At 43.2% G+C, this 17,818-nt stretch overlaps 2 protein-coding genes and 1 long non-coding RNA gene across 10 annotated transcripts in view; 2 read left to right on the top strand and 1 right to left on the bottom strand.

Annotated features, from left to right (window-relative positions):
* CTNNA3 (catenin alpha 3) overlaps positions 1-17,818 on the bottom strand; it is a 427,746-nt gene that overhangs the window by 274,016 nt on the left and 135,912 nt on the right. The gene's annotated exons all lie outside the window — the stretch shown is intronic.
* The window catches only part of LRRTM3 (leucine rich repeat transmembrane neuronal 3), an 80,643-nt gene that overhangs the window by 35,590 nt on the left and 27,235 nt on the right, over positions 1-17,818 (top strand). The gene's annotated exons all lie outside the window — the stretch shown is intronic.
* On the top strand, positions 14,542-15,271 carry LOC128810537 (uncharacterized). The gene is made up of 3 exons (XR_008438061.1): positions 14,542-14,614; positions 14,888-14,952; positions 15,067-15,271. It is a non-coding gene; the product is annotated as an uncharacterized LOC128810537 (long non-coding RNA).

Below are 17,818 nucleotides of genomic sequence, written 5' to 3'. Positions count from 1 at the left end.
GACAAATGAGGGGTTTGCACAGCACAGCGGGTACACAGGTTTTCTGCAAGAGACAAAGTATCTGCAGCTCTTCCACATTTCCTTCCAGATGTTCTCAGGGTCTCCTCCCAACAGGTGAGAGAGACAGATATGACAGGTATGATAATGTGTCTTGCAGAATTCAGACCACATTAAGGCAGTCTGTGAGCAGATCTGAACCAAAGAATGATGGCACAGTTTTACAGAGCAGAAAACCAAGCACTGTCAGCCAGGAGTGTTCCATGTGCATGGAATGCACACAGAAAGAGAACAGCAGAGGACAAATGTCCTGAGTCCCCCATGTCTGACATACCCCTGTAACTTCAAACACTGAAAGCCCCAAACAAAACTTCCCTACAGCCTCCAAAGGTGTTCCCTTCTTACCAAATGCAACCTAAAAGCATTTGAAACCACCTCATTCTGCTGACAGGCTCAGGGGCTCTGCAGCCTCAACGCGCCGTGCTCAGACAAAGCACACACACATAGGGCTCACACACCTTCCCAAGGGTTGTGCCCCTCCCTGGACTGATTCCAAGCACACTGCCTTCCCAGAAGCAATCCCACAGCAGATGGGAGCAGCACCAAGAGCGGCCACCTTTGTGTGATCACCCCTGGCACAGAGTGCACACCCACTCCCTGACTTTGCAGACAGGTTTGCTCTGCTTCCCTAACTGTGCCCCAGGAATCCCAGTTCAGGAAAGGTACAACACTTCCCAGTACATTACAGGGAACCACGATCCCTTTCTGGTTTGCATACAATTCATTGCTTTGGACTTGAAAAGTAAACACGTGCATTGAGATTGATCTTCCTTGTAATTACACACTAACCCTCTTTCTAACTTTATCAGACATTTATCAGATTTTTAGGTACAGGTTACTTAGGAAAGGTCTTATTCTGCTGCAATTCTTATTGTCAGGTAATTCAATCAAATTTAATGGCATGATTTGCTTAATAGGATACTACCCAAGATGAGAAAGAATGAATAAATCCAGCTCCCAGTCAGGTTTCTGTCTCGTCTCAGCTAGAATTATGCTTCTGCTAACCACACACGCGTTACATGGTAATTTTCTCGCATCCTTCCCCTGTGCTAGCTTTTCAAGTGGTTCTTAATTAGCTCTGGTTTATTTATGAAAGCATATTTTGCTAGACTTTCCCCAAGAGCTTTAGTAAACAGCTATATTAAGCTTCTATTTACTTATCACATCTCCTGTAATGCTTCCAAAAAGGAGGGGATGGGAGATGGTTTAGAGGGGCAGAGCTGTGTTTGGGCTCTGAAGGTTACTGCTACTTGTAGTCCATCTCTTAAGCCTCATTTCCATTGGAAATCATGTTTTTCCAAGCATGCCTGTGTGCAAATGTCCATTTTCTCCTTTCTCATTGGTTTTTAGCCAACTAGCCTGTTTTGGCCTAATTTAGTGGGAGGCAAAGCTCTAAAAAATACAAGATTCTTATGAATTCTGTGACCAGAATATGAGAGAGAGCGCCTGTATGAACATTCCCATAAACACCAAACATCTGGCAATGCTTTTTTCTCCACACACACTTCAGCAGTGACTGTTCCATGCCCACTTGTCTCCTTTCCTGTCACTTTTAACCAGTTTGACCTCTATATTTTATCTGATTTTTATTTTGGAAAGATAGAAGGTGGCACAATTTGTATCATTAAAACTGTGAGTTCTACAGGATAGGCAAATGAACATGAAACTTAAATTTTTAAATGAACATGAAACTTAATTTTTACAATGCTTGCCATTAAAGCACTGAGAAATTAAATTAAACTAAATTAATCAAAAAATTGAGTTGCAAAATAATTTCACTCTTTTTTAGATCCCTGAAAATTTCAGAAGTTGATTAGAAGTAGGCTAAAAGGGAAAAAATTAAAATATTATTCAATATTTCCCTATTTTAAAAACATTCCTGTAATTATTTTTTTTTCATTGAACAAAGATGTTAATGAGAACATTTTTTAAAATAAAATATGCTGACTAAAATATAACTTTTAAATCAACACATTATAAAAGGGTTGTGTAATTAGACGGCACTTCCATCCACAGTGCCAATGTTCTGTTTAACTGGAGTAAATAAGCTTTCTCCTATTTTTCTGACCTTTTATGAGCTGTCTCCCATGAATAAAACATATTTCTGATAGACACCAGGGTTTTATAAACAAATATCAATGTTTTCCACTCCTGTCTCCCTGGCAGACTCCCCACTGCTTCAAAAGAAACCTCCTGCACCTGTAGCCTTCAGTTGTATTTTTGTTTCAGGATATATGAAAGCTAGAAGCTATGGCAGACAGAGAGAAATAAAATAAATATGTACTTTAAAATAAGAAAGGGACAACTGCTATCTCCAAGATTTTCATCGAAGCTCACTGAAGTTAATGGAAAAAAACCAACATTGAATCAAACAGGATTCCCCCCACACGGTCACACTGCTGGAGGCTGGTGGCTGAAAGCTTTTTGAGGACTTTGTGTCTCTCATGACATCTCTCAGAGCCACTTCAATAGCTCGTGTTTACATTAAGCACCAGAGAGGAAGATTCTTTGTAAGTTCTCAGACTCGAAGCTGACACATTTCTCAGTGATGTCCCAGAGCAGTCATTTGCTTGCAGTAGGTGAGCACCCCCTGTGGCAGACACTGCATCCTGTCCGGTGCTGGTCAAGGCCTTTACACAGGAAACTAGCACAAACACAGGAGCCGTGGAGAGAAAGAAGGGACATATAATGTAGGCACAGGCTTGAAATGCACTCCCACGACTCTTTCCGAAGTCCTGAGAAAGTTAGCTAACTTCTTTCCTTCACCTTCCCCCTCTATAAAATGGGAATATTAACATTTAACGACTCTGAAGGATATGATGAACATTAAGGCTCACTTGTAAACTGCTTGAAGGCTAAAAACACTATCTAAAGGCTAAGTATCATCCCCATCATCAGAAATTCATGGTGTATCCTTTCCTCCTCCCTATATATGAAGGCAGGAAATTATCTTACCAAGGAGATTGATGGCACCTGGAAATTGTAGGCAGCCACCCTCTCAATTACTGTGCATGAGTCAGTTGAAAGTATTACAGCTCTTCCCTCAGTGAGACTGTATTGGCTCGAGCATATATTGTCAAAAACTGATTCTGGAGATGTTTGTGAGAGAAACTGTTCCTGCAGATGACCTGTAGCCAGTACACAAAGCACCTGGGGCAAACCTCCCAGCGATGGAAGAGCTGCTGGCTGTGTTTCAGGATGCTCACCCCAAACAATGTATTTCAGATCACATCAGACAGAAGCTGTGCTGATGTATTACACCACCTGCAGCACCAGCAAAGCTGGATCCAGACCTAAATTCAGATCTGTACCACTATGCTGCTGCATCTCTCCACTCCTTTTTTCCCCATGGACATCATTACCTCTGCAAGGGGAAAAAAACCAGTCAAGAATCATAATTTATGTTGAAGGTACTGTAACACATCAGGTGGGGAACTGCCCAGACAAAAGATACTTTAATCAAAAGCAACTTTAGAATAAGAACTATTTTTGACTCTTTCCAACAATTCACAGCAAGTTTAAATATTCTCAGCAAGTTTGAATTAAGGTCATTTCCCTGATGTTAGGGGAGCTCTGCTGCTAAACAGAGGATGAAGATCAGTGATTTGAACTCTAAGAAACAACTAAAGGAACACCTGAGATATCTGTAGTCAAAACTCCACTGAAATTTCTTTCATAGCTTCATCTTTTGATGGTCTGTATCTGTTAGTCTTTGCAGGAAGCAGCTTCCCTCTGTTAATTCTGTCACAGCCACAGTATAATGCTTGAGCCCTTTGGGTTTCATCTTGTGTAAGTGAAGTAATATTGAGTGACATTCTATGGAGCAGTGACAGCAGGTTCACTGAAGTTTAGAAGATTACATCAGCATCCTTGAGCTATCTTGACACCCACCCTGTGTGCCCAAACTGTCACTCATTATTCTGGAATCCACAAGACCATCAAGGGTTTGCCCAAAGACCAAGGACCTTTAGTTAAAAATATTTGTCTGTCACAACCTCAAAATGTGGTCATATGCATCTCAAGAACAGAATACTAAAAAGGAAACTACAAAATCCAGAATGTTTTTTCTTACCTCACCTCGTAAGGCTGCAAAGTGCCTCAGATTTTGGTTTTACACTTTAAGTCTGGCACTTTGACTTCAAGGGTTCAATTTAAATAGCTAGGATACATCATCTTCTGCAGGCACTGAGCAAGTTCAACAGGATTTTATGAACTGAAAAACTGTTTTCTTCACTTTTCATTATTATTCCTTCTGACTTAGCAAGTCCAACTCTTTCTAAACTTCCTCACATATGTTATCAACTAGGCCTCTTATTTCTCCAGGGTGTTCACGTCCTAACAGTGATGCCCAAACCCAACACAATGTATTTCCTTTCCATAACTAAGGAGTATCCAAACTGACCTTGTCCCAAGCAGGACTATTATAAATTTTTCAGCAATATCTGTTAGCTTTGTAAAAAGAGATACAAGCCCCTCATCTCCTGAGATTTTGTTGTGTGCATATTTTCCCAGCACACAACAGTGAGAAAAGTGAATTATATGTTACTACCTAAAAAATAATCCAAATCTTGTTCTCTTGGCTGTGAGGAAAAGACTGAAAATTTGAAATGAGCAGACACTGAAGGCTCCAAAATTGAGGTGAAAAATAAAAATAACTTTTAAAAACATTGAATTACTTTAAAATTCCTCATCTCTGGTTTCCAAGCCTTATACTCTGATTTTGGACAGTCTTGTTCATGACTTTTGACCATTTCAGAAAAATTGCCAGAGCTTCAAATAAGAATCAAAGCAAAAGGCATCCCAGATTTTTTTTTTTTTCTCTGCTGCATTTAAAGTAACAAGATGTCTACTGAGCTGGTGTTTTCCCAGCACTGGAGTAATGGAAATCATAAGCAACTCAATCCTTACTATGTATTTTATAACTTGATTCTTAACATCACTTTGCATTTCCTTTTTCCAAAGAAAAATGAATACTGCCATGCATGGCTCATTAAGAAGTGTGCTAGGCCACTTTACACACCATGAATGTTGGGAAGAATACTCTGGAAAAACTGAAGCTGAAAATCTCATTTGGATTAAGTACTTTCACACAATCTCTAAAAATGAAAAATGGTTTAAGGCCAGAGAAAGCAATTTTCACAAATATTTTCACTGTGCACAAAAGACATGTGAAATTCCGTCTTCAGCAGACGCAATTCTTCAATTTAACGTTGATTTTGACTTGACAGTTTTAGGGGTGACATGAGAAAAGTAATGTAAGAAAGTAGATACACATAGAATCAGGGAGAAGTTAAAGGCTCAAAACATTTCTCAGGAGCACAAGGTTAAGTAAACCTTTCTATTCATCTTACCACTGCATAGAAAGAGGTGCCAATTTATTCCTAGCAAGCTTTTTTCTTCAGTTGTGTTTGTTTCCACAGGCGAGAAAAATCAAATGTATTTTAAACCAACTGCAAAAAAGACTGCAAAAAAGGTGAGGAACCACTTAATTCTCAACCTGTCACAGGCAAGCATAAGTTTTATTTCTATCAGGAAAAGTTAAATGTTGCTGAAGAAATGGTAAAGTACCCAGCTTTTATGCTCACCAGTAGCCAGTATGTATCCAGTGCAAGCCCTCAAAATGCTTTAGAGGGAGGCTTAAGTTGCCAGGCACTCCTTCCCATGCAGCTTCTCTTGCCAGAAGAGAGACTTTGGTGTTTGTCATATGAGCCTACCACAGCTCATGCTGGAGATCCAAACAACCTGCCCTGCCAGGGTGCTCCCTGTGCTGCAAGACAAAGAGCAGAACTCAAAGGGGCATTACCCTTGGCCACTGATAGCCTGGCTCCAAGCACCACTCTCCTACATCACACCTTAGATACACCTGCACTTGGGATATTTTCCCAGTTGTTCTCATTCCAGCTGGCTCTTTGTTTTACTGGAGCAGGAGAAGCAGCTCAGCACATCCTGCCCTTCTGCTGTGCCTCTTCCACAGCAATGTTCACATTCTGTTCCTGGCCCTTCCCCTTGTGCTGTCCACATCAGCTTTGGGGTCTCAGGGCATGAGAATACATCAGCCCAAACCTCCTGTCAGTACTAAGCTCCAGAGCAGCTTTATAAAGACGTGGTTGGGCATGAATAACTAATGGCTGGTAACAACCCCCAGGTGATCAGTAAATCAAACAGCCCTGTCCAAAGGTCAGTGTTAACATCTGTAATCGAGAGATGAGCGACCTGAGTCCCAGAAAGGGAAGCCCCAGAGATGACCAAGCCATTGGCAGAGGCAGGTGACAGGAGCCAGGCTTCCTGCATCTCGTACCCTCTGCACTGGACAAAACTCAGAAAACCCCAGGTTTGCTGACCCTTTGTAAACCCTGGCAATGGTGTTAAAAAGGAAATGTGTCAATTCAAGCAAATTGTTCACTGTTCCTGATAACTGACCCAAAATAGTCCCCTGTACTGCTGCTTTCTTTGAGCAGTTAATTGAGGTTTAATGGCTAAATTTCAGGATTTCAGGTATAGCACAGTATATCATATCAATCATTAAACACAAAACCAGCTTATTGGCAATAATGCCACCTTTGAAGTCAGAGTTTAACAGCCTCAGAACTGAAGCCTAACTCTAGTAGAAGTACAGCTTTGGTTCAAATGTGGATATAAACCATGTTCTTTGTGAAACTCAAGCATTGACACTAATAAACAAGGCCAGGCAGGTCTCGCTCACACATCCCCTCTGGGAACACTCAGGAGCCCCAGCATCTGATGTTGTGGCATGTGCTTTCCAGGAGTGCTTCTCCAGTGGATCTTAAATGTTTCACCATTCATTAATAAATTCTTACTATCCATGAAGTTTCTTAAGACTGCTGCCGTCCTAGGAATGTTAAAATGGAAGAAAACTACAGGAAACTATTTCAGCCCCGGTAGAGCTGCCAGCCTTTGTTAGCACCTTTCACAGGCAGCAAATCGTAGGGTCAACGGGAGGATGTGCATGCCAGGAGCATTAAATCTGATTAAACCTCTTCATTTAGTCCAGAAAGCACCATCCAGCAACACTGCTTTTTCTCCCTCTCAAAGAGCACCTGAAATTGAGGATGTTTCAACAGCTGAAGCAACCTTTACACTTGGAGACTCACTACAGGGAAGAATCCACTGGTCTCAGCCCAGTCTGCCTGCAGTTAAAGCAATCAGTGCCTTGCTGACAGTCACAGGTTTAAAAGGTGTTAGATTTATGAATACAGCAGGAGACAGATAAAGAGGTGCTGCTCTCTACCAGATAATTCCACAACCCAGTTCTCCAGTAATTCATCTATGATCAGAGCCAAGCAAGTCCTTGCAGCCAACTCTAAGATTAAGTGATGATAAAAACAAATGCAGTTTCTGTAATGGCTTTTTTTTCCTTCCCAAACAGTTACTTGCATTTAGAATTATTCTTTCCTTGACCACTGCAGAACCCCACTGTAGTATAACCCCACTGAAGGCAAAAAATGTGAGGCAGAAATGCTACAAGCTCAAAAGACAGAAAGTCTTTGCTGCCTAAAGAAAATACCAGGTAAAGCACTTTACTTGCTATACTGTAAGGAGAATTAGCATAATTTTCAAAGTCATCCATTTTATCCAGCATGCCACAACTTTTAGCACTGCTCTATTTCAGGTGTTTAGGAAGCTGTCTGGATTAGGGCAGTAGTCCATTATTACTTTACATTCCCACTGGTCTGTCTTCTTTATAGCCTGAGAACATGAGGGAACACTGAAAGCCTTGGTGAGTACCACCTAATTCCAGTTCCTGACTGGATTTTACCACTCACTCCCCTATCTTCTCACCCAATGCTTCTCTCATACAGCAATCACTAGTTTTCAGTGATTTTAAAATAATTCTGTGATTGAATAGGCATCTACCAGCATTTTCTTAAAATAAAATACTGCAACTGGATGTCTTAGTCTCCCAAATAAATTACAGTGCCAATACAAAGAATTAATCCTAATGAACTCTCTAATAATGAGCCAAATCTTTGGATGCTCTACATGTCATCAGTGGAATTTTTACACTGGCAGAAAATTTGGCCCTACAGATTTAATAATGCATCAGCAGACACTTTTCAGCATTTTTTGGAGGCACAAATTGGAACTCACCAGGTTTCTGCCTAATGGAAGTAGCTGACGGCCAAGGAACTCATCAGGAGTATTTGAAAATTAACTTTACTCATCCCCTCCATGCATCCTTAGTGTATTGCCTTCTCCCCCAGCTGCTGGAAGTCACGCTTTTCGTGGGGGACCCAGAAACCAGGGGAACAAGGGAATGGCTAAGCCAGCCAGGATTCATTTAGCACATGACAGTGTGTTAAAAGCTCAGCCTTATGACACATTTCTCACTAATGTCTCAATAGTTATAGAGGAATGATAGGTTTGATATGTCAAAATGTTATACAGTTTGTCTGTGTTCCCACTGAAGTTCAATTAAAGTGAACTTCTAAAAGGATAAATTACAGTATTTGTAATTTTCTTTCAGATTCTTACTATCCTATTCACATCTAAACTGCGCTGGGCTCTATTTAATAAATGTAATCAGATTTACAGCTTCATCCACTCATTTTTGTAACAAATGCTGTGGAATAAGCTCAGACTTCCAATATGGAAGCTTCTCACCACTTGTGTAAGAATAGGAAGAGCAGAAGACAAAAAGCAGCAGGTTTAGCTCATGGCCACTTGGTGTGATCTGACTTGAGGACTGCATGAGCTTCCACACGCAGGCAGCTTCAGGAATAAAAAGATGCATCACTTCCTGATGCTATGTTAATAGTTATAATCCAACTACTTCTAATTGCTTAAATGCTTAGAGTCTAAAAGAGTCATCATTTTCACACTGAATACAGTTATAGCACTTAGACCTGTTTTAACAATACAGCATCAAAGGCAAGAGAGCAGTCAGTCAGCAGCAACGAATTCATTGCATTTTTCAAGAAAAGTAGCAGCTGTGATTCCTGAATTCTGCCACTTTAGGACAAATAATGTATCTTCAGTTTGATTTCCTACAGGAGGTATCAGTTAAGGGTGAAGGATTTAGCAAAGTACAATTGCCAAAGCACCATTCATCACCAAACTTCATCAGTTAGTTGAAAGATGCAATGCTGGCTCCTGAATCAAAGAAAATGGACATCAGTTTTGTATGAAAAATACATTCCCTGTGTGTCAGCTGATTCCCTTTCCAAGGGGCTGTATTACTGCCCTTGCCCCAAACTCATAGCATATGCATCTGTAATTTCTTCTAAAATCTCACCTGAGTCTATCAAACTGACCATGTCATCAGCTCGCTCTGGTAATACTGCTGCTTTGTCATGTGCCACAATTAACACCCTATTTTCTGACCCTCATCCCTCTGAAGGACTGCTACTCACTCATCAACTCTACATTCCACCTCTGAAACTTCTTCCCCTCAAAGACACACCACTTTGATAATCCAAGAAACTAAAAAAAAAACCTGCTAGTTTTGATGAAGAAATGGCAATTAGCAATGAGAATTCTATGGTGGATAAACTTTAAAGATAAAGTTAATAAATAAGCAAAAATTCAGTGTTTGAATAAAAAAGTAAAGGCCTGGTGAGATTGTAAGATCGTTAATGAACGAAGTAATTTAACAAAAGAAGTAAATTTAAACTAATGAAATTTGATGATACACAAAGTTATGCAGTATCATCAACACAGGGGCACTGAACTGAAAGAGGGAGATGTCACAGAAGAGTACAGTAGAAAGGAAAATATTAAAATTGATGGGAAATACTACAGTCACGCATTTAGAAACAATTTTTTTTCCCCATAAACAATGGGCTTATTCACCAGAGATAACAGCAGGGAAAGAAAAATATGAATGTATTCATCAATTCCAACCTAAATAGGAAGGAGTAATGCAATATGGCTTGGAAAAAGGTGAACCTGATTCTAAACACATCAATTGAGTGATTTTCAGTAAAGAAAGAGATGTGTTAACATTATTATGAGAGGTACGAGTAATTTATCCTGGATAATACATCAGGCTGTTCAGCTGTATTTGTGAAAGGGATTCAAAATGAATTTCTGATGGAGAGAACAACCTTTATGACAATCAGTAGGATGGATGAAAGGGCATTAACAGCTTGGAGATTTATTATACAAAAATTAAGAACAAAGGAGAAAATTCGGTATATCTCAGTAAATAAATCCCAAAGAAAGGCAGGTTAGTTTAAACTGGAAGCCAGTTAAATGTCTTTATATTGACCCTATCACAATGTAATTAGAAACTGAAGAATTTCTAAAGCAGGAAGATGAGGTCCTACAACAAAATTAGCAAAAGACAGGGAAGGTAAGAAACATGAGTTTCAAGAATGAGCAAAAGAGAGGAACCCGCAGATTTCTGTCCTGTTTATCCCAAAGCCCCATGCTGGGTGGAAGCCCTGCTGAGAGCTCTGGTGTGGCTCTGTATCAGCACAGAGGCCCGAGGCTATGGCAGGAATGCAGACTCCTCTGTCAGCAACTGCTGCACCTTCGGTGTGCAGGGAGCACAGGGGAGTCAGGCAGCAGATGAGGAGGACATCTCAGGAATACCAACTCATTCCAACCCACTGCTAGGCTGAAGGAACCCCTAGAAATTATCAGTGTAGGTCCCCGAGTTGGTAGGAAGTAGTTCTAGAGCCCTTAGTATGGGAATCAAAAGCTGGAGTCAGCAAAGTGACATTCCACAAGTCTTTCTCCTCAGATAAAGCAGTTTTCCCCCAGGCTATGTCTGCCAGTATCTTGCACTTGGATCAACCACGCAGGATTTTAGGCTAACCTACTTCCCTAGGTTCTCCTGAGTAACTTCACGTTCATCCCAAACAGCATCTCTGGCTCCATGCTCTGCCTTCCGGGAAAGCTCCAAGCTCTGACAGATCTGTGCCAAACTGAGCTTCGATCACACAAGAAATGCCTACTGAGCTAGTTTAGGGTGTCTCTCTAGGATTCCAGAAGCAGAGTTCTTTGGCCATCACAGATTTAATCAAACAGATTTAATCAAACAACAAAGACCTTTCTCTAGTCCCTAAGAGGTCCCCTTCAAACACAAATGAAGATTACTATAGCAGAAGGAGCAGGGCTAACTACAGAGCCTAGAAAACAATCCTCCAGTGAGGCAGCACCTTTTGACACGTGTCATACAGGCCACTTTGCACACAGAATGCTTAATGTCACCATTATGGTTTCTACAGTGAATCCTCAATTATGAGAAGAGTCAGAATAGATTTTTATGGCACTACTTCATTCATTTACCAAACTCCTTAAAGGTGAAATTTGCCCTAGGTGCTTTCTTGACTGTTGCTCCAGAAGTTATACTAGTATAAAATTTGGTTTTATTCTTAGCGATTTGAGATGATGAATGACAAGCCTTAGCCTTTAAATATTCTTGAGGCAATGTGGATGCCAAATATCCTACTCTGTAATGCTTTAATACTTCTCCAGAGAATTTCAGGGTTATAATAAAACGTGAAAGCAGGGGAACTGATGACTTTCCTGAATTCACTGACTTTTATACTCTCTTGTTTACAGAAGGTGTTGTAGCTTTCAGACAGATCATAGTAAATGCTCAAGGCACTTGAAGTATTTGCATTTGAAAAAACCAAAGGCAATCCAGGAGCCATAGGAATCATGGAGTTTATTACCAGCAACGTAGTCCCTTACCACCTCTCATCTGTGCTGACCCCACACCTACTGAGAGGCATTGTCCATTAACTGTGGCTGTGGACTACTGGACTGGCTGAGGAAAAATGATTTTAGTACATCTGACAAAAGCCACAGTTTCAATGGTTGGGAATTTCCACCCTCCCCATCTGAACACACACGCGGCCCAGAGCACTCAGCCAGGCGCTCCAGGAGCTTTGCACTGTTGGGCTGGATTTGTGCAGGGGTCTCGAAGCAAACCACATTCCTTCTGCAGCCAACTGAACCAGAGCATGTCCTCCAGGAATGGTTCAACTGCTTGGGAGCGCTCCCTGCACAGGATGAGACAAGGTGTGGCCAGGCAGTGCAGCCTGCTGGTGCTCCCCAGCAGCTGCTTCACGGCACGCAGTGCCTGCTCTGGCTGACCCAGCCTGGCTGCTCTGGCTGACCCAGCCTGGCTGCTCTGGCTGACCCAGCCTGGCTGCTCTGGCTAACCCAGCCTGGCTGCTCTGGCTAACCCAGCCTGGCTGCTCTGGCTGACCCAGCCTGGCTGCTCTGGCTAACCCAGCCTGGCTGCTCTGGCTGACCCAGCCTGGCTGCTCTGGCTAACCCAGCCTGGCTGCTCTGGTTAACCCAGGCTGGCTGATCTGGCTGACCCAGGCTGGCTGCTCTGGCTAACCCAGCCTGGCTGCTCTGGTTAACCCAGGCTGGCTGCTCTGGCTGACCCAGGCTGGCTGCTCTGGCTGACCCAGCCTGGCTGCTCTGGCTAACCCAGCCTGGCTGCTCTGGTTAACCCAGGCTGGCTGCTCTGGCTGACCCAGGCTGGCTGCTCTGGCTAACCCAGCCTGGCTGCTCTGGTTAACCCAGGCTGGCTGCTCTGGTTAACCCAGGCTGGCTGCTCTGGCTGACCCAGCCTGGCTGCTCTGGCTGACCCAGGCTGGCTGCTCTGGCTGACCCAGCCTGGCTGCTCTGGCTGACCCAGCCTGGCTGCTCTGGCTGACCCAGCCTGGCTGCTCTGGCTGACCCAGCCTGGCTGCTCTAGCTAACCCAGCCTGGCTGCTCTGGCTGACCCAGCCTGGCTGCTCTGGCTAACCCAGCCTGGCTGCTCTGGTTAACCCAGGCTGGCTGCTCTGGCTGACCCAGGCTGGCTGCTCTGGCTAACCCAGCCTGGCTGCTCTGGTTAACCCAGGCTGGCTGCTCTGGCTGACCCAGGCTGGCTGCTCTGGCTGACCCAGCCTGGCTGCTCTGGCTAACCCAGCCTGGCTGCTCTGGTTAACCCAGGCTGGCTGCTCTGGCTGACCCAGGCTGGCTGCTCTGGCTAACCCAGCCTGGCTGCTCTGGTTAACCCAGGCTGGCTGCTCTGGTTAACCCAGGCTGGCTGCTCTGGCTGACCCAGCCTGGCTGCTCTGGCTGACCCAGGCTGGCTGCTCTGACTAACCCAGGCTGGCTGCTCTGGCTGACCCAGCCTGGCTGCTCTGGCTGACCCAGCCTGGCTGCTCTGGCTAACCCAGCCTGGCTGCTCTGGTTAACCCAGGCTGGCTGCTCTGGCTGACCCAGCCTGGCTGCTCTGGCTGACCCAGCCTGGCTGCTCTGGCTAACCCAGCCTGGCTGCTCTGCTCTGGCTAACCCAGCCTGGCTGCTCTGGCTGACCCAGCCTGGCTGCTCTGGCTGACCCAGCCTGGCTGCTCTGGCTAACCCAGGCTGGCTGCTCTGGCTGACCCAGCCTGGCTGCTCTGGCTGACCCAGCCTGGCTGCTCTGGCTGACCCAGCCTGGCTGCTCTGGCTAACCCAGGCATGCCCCGTGTGCCCCCAGGGCTCCTCTAACAACAGCAACACCGGCCGGGGGCTTTGCCCAGCAGCTCTGGCAATCTTGGAACACTGGAAGCTGAGGGAAGTCAATAATCAGCCCTATCTCTTTTGGCCTAAAGAAAGATAGAAGTAATAGCAATTTAATCTGGTACCATATCACAAGCTGCTATACAGCAAAGGAGACCCTAGAACAAGATTAAAGAGTAGAAAGAAAGAGGTCATTTTCTCTCAGAGGCACCATCCTGAAACTCAGATGTCCCCACAAAAACAGCTCTAAACGTTCAAACTACTCTGTCCACTACAGGCCATCTTACATAAGCAACATTCCTATTTTCAGTCCTTTAACCTGTTCCACAGCAGCTGTGATGACTACAAAGTATGAGAGGCTACAAAACCAGGCCATATTAATCTTCCAGTAAAATCTGACATTTGAATCAACCACATTAAATGAGTCATAAGATCAACACAGGTGCATAAAAACCAGCTAATTGCAACTCGTGAAAGTTTCATCTGAAAGAGTAAGGAATGCTTTGTCCTTCATGTTACAACAATTTCAGACTTTCTTAATAATAAAAATTAAATATACATCAATACACAGATGCACAGACTATCTACCACCACTGTAGAAATTTCCAAAAAGAATTATTTCACTGGTCATTTTCTTTGTAAAACATTGCCTCCTCAGTAAAAGAAAATATTTCATATGCTCTTGAGCAAAAAAATTCCTCTGCAATATTTCTTGTCAAAATAGTTGCAGGTGATGTCAGTGGAAGCCATTGGTAGTACTGCTGCAGAAGGCAATGAAAATGCAGAGGGAGCACTGCCCTGTGGCCACATGGTATCACTGCCAGCCTGAGCAGGTGACCCCAGAGCAGCCACTGCCACGGAGTCTTTGGGGATGGCACCGTGACGACAGCACCACGCTGCAGTCATAGTGAAGTCATAATGCTCTGCAAATTTAATTGGATTGCTTGGCATCTCAGTAAATTACTCACACAGGCCCAGCTGGAAACTGATCGAGCATTGACTCAGCAGCACTTACTCACCAGTGCCATAAAATGATAAATAGCAACTTTCAAAGAAGATGAGGTGTGAGAAGAAGGGAAGGGTAATGAGCAAATTACTTTGTACACAACTGCTGGGAGAGACCTCGGTAACCAACAGATTCTGCATTCATCACAATTACAAACAGGCACAACCCAAAAATACATTTATTTTGGTGGCATTTGAATTATAAACGCACATGCAGATCCCAAGCACTATAATACAAATTATGTCTCCCATGAGAAGTAAGATATTAGGATCTGGATGCAAATTATTAAAATCAAGTCTAATTCTACTAATATTAAATCTTCAAATTTCCTGAAACCACAATATCCAGGTACCTATGTAATGGAGGGCAGGAGAAGTAAGAAAGAAAGAAAGAAAGAAAGAGGAGATAATCAGGTAGCCATATTTACCTTCTAAAATACTATTAACTAATACAAAACTCTTCAGGTCAGGAATTACCTTGTTCTTACACAATGCACAAATTTTGTTTTCCAACCCTTCTGGTGACAGCAATACAAAGTAAATTTTTATGTATTTGTGAGATTAAGAAAAACACTACACCACCAAGATGTTTTGCAAGTGCCAAACAGGATTTCAGATGAACAGAGACAGGATGAACAGTGACAATGGGCAGAGGAGAAATCTCCTCTGGATCTCTGTTTGAGGCTATTACAGATCTGAGAGCAGGTATGGACAACCCTTCTGCTTTGCCATTTCACCTTTCTCAGTATGCTGCATGTCCTTGCTTGAGATTAACTGCCAACAGCAATAGCCTAAATAAACAGGATTTTAGTGTGATGTATTATCCAGGGATGAGTGATAACTCATATTGCTGGAGCCTTTCAAATTCACTTTCTCCCCATAAGGCATGTCCTGTTTCTATCCTAAAAGCTCATTAGGTTAATTATTTGAAGATGTTTTTTTTCTAGAATTTGTTGTTGCTTTATTTTTGTGTTAGACGTAACAGGGTTGGTTCTTACCTCCTTTGAAACACAGAAACGCAAAATCCTTAACACTGTGCACATACTCAGAACATAAATTCACAGCCATGAGTGTGCAGCTCTAGTTTTATAAGAAATGTATGGCACGAATGAGGGCTATATTAGAGGAGAGGAAAACCAAACGTTTTGAGGCAGGAGAATGATGCTCCTGGAACCATCAAATGGACCTGGGAACATTGTTACAGCAGCAAGGCAGCTGTGCTGTGTCCCTGAAATCACTGCAGCTGCCTCTGCCCCGAGGCCCGTGTGCAGGGAGCGAGTCCTGTGTGCAGGGACCGAGCTCTGCGTGCAGGGACTGAGCTCCGTGTGCAGAGACCAATTTCTGTGTGCAGGGAGCGAGTCCTGTGTGCAGGGACCGAGCTCTGCGTGCAGGGACTGAGTTCTGTGTGCAGGGACCAATTTCTGTGTGCAGGGACCGAGCTCCGTGTGCAGGGACCGAGCTCTGTGTGCAGGGACCAATTTCTGTGTGCAGGGACCAATTTCTGTGTGCAGGGACCGAGCCCCGTGTGCAGGGACCAATTTCTGTGTGCAGGGACCAATTTCTGTGTGCAGGGACCGAGCTCTGTGTGCAGGGACCAATTTCTGTGTGCAGGGACCGAGCTCCGTGTGCAGGAACCGAGCCCCGTGTGCAGGGACCAATTTCTGTGTGCAGGGACCAATTTCTGTGTGCAGGGACCGAGCCCCGTGGTCAGGGAGCGAGCAGAGGCCAGGCCGGGGAGCCCCGAGCCCTGCAGGCCCAGCACAGGCTCCTGGCAGAGGAGGATTCCCAGCAGAGCAGAGGGAGGGCAGAGCCTCTGCTGAGCAAGCAGCTCCCAAAAGCAGCGGCAGAGCGAGGCGCAGCTTCCCCCCTCCCACAGCACCCTGCACACACACCCTGCACCACCAGAGCCTCTCAAAAACAGCTATTCCCAACCTGTGGGACTCAAATCAACTCTCTCCATTTTGCTGCAATACAAATTGCAGTAAAATTGAGGTTTGCGGGGCCTGTCACTTCTGGATTCAGATGGTTCCTGTCTCAGAATTTCTTTTATATGGGCTGATTAGATTTTACCTCAAAATTTATTGAACAGTTACTGTGGCAGATGGGACATAGAACAAAAAAGTTATGCTAAACACTAACTTTATAATAAAAGCAAATATTTTCCATGGTGTGTCTAAGCCAGTAACTTGGAAAAGCCCTATTCATCCCTCATGTAAACCTTCCTTTTAACATTGAAACAACAACAAAAAAAAAATTAAAAACGCCATGCAGAAGGTAAACTTATGGAAGTCCATATGAATTTGTGACTATAGTTTTGACTGTCCCTTCCCCTTTTTTTACAGTCATTTCACTCCTACCTCAGTATCTGAAAAAAGTGATTTTTCAAATACCTACTGCACATTCTCCAAGTAATACACATTAAACAACTGGAAAAAATGTGGCACAATTTAAAGAAGCACAAACCTTTCTGTTATGCCTAAATGATACATATTTCAGAATATGGAAAATATTAAAAAAAGTGATAAATCCCTTAACTCAAGGCTACTCTTATTAGATTCGCTTTTCTCTGAATAAATGGAGTCTTAATGAAAACTGTCACTAGAAAATGGAATGCAATCATTAGATAAACTATTGAATTACAAATTCCACCCACATGTGAATGGGTACATAAAGTTTTACAGTATTATAAGAGTATATTTCTGCACCAGGATTATTAAGGAGCAGAGCTAAATGACTTTTCCTTCCAAACAGTTTATTCACCACAAGAAGTCACCAAATAAACTTTGAATCTACACTAAAAAATGGGGGGGAGGGGGTATTAATACTAACGTAACTCAAACCTTTTTTCCCTTATTTAGGTTTTCCAACTCTTCCCGTAGTTAGCTAGAATTGCTGAGAAAAAGATTAAGGGGAGATTTCAGTAAGGACAGGAAAAAAAATGTAGTGACAGGTAGCAATTTAATATATTTACAACGTATACATACATCAGGTGTTCTAATTACCACCTCTGAAAAACTGTACTCCTACAAGTGGCCTAAAATGTCAAGACCCATACCGAATAAGTAGCAGCAGCCTTGATGTTGATTATACCATCACTTCTGCTTATTTCCTTGCAAAATTCCATTGCAAATTCTGGTAAGTGTCATTTTACTCCATGACATAATGACCAGCCTTCTGTGTGCCTCAGACTGAAGAAGAGAACAAATGTTAACTATTCAAAAATCACAAATTTATCTTTTTTTAGTAAATGCATGAGACTTCAGTCTTCTTGCCCTGAATG

This window comes from Vidua macroura, chromosome 8 (genome assembly GCF_024509145.1).
Source record: "Vidua macroura isolate BioBank_ID:100142 chromosome 8, ASM2450914v1, whole genome shotgun sequence".
NCBI classification, from domain to species: Eukaryota; Metazoa; Chordata; class Aves; order Passeriformes; family Viduidae; genus Vidua; species Vidua macroura.
Note: the sequence above shows the minus strand (reverse complement) of the source record. Positions and strands in the feature narration are given on the sequence as shown.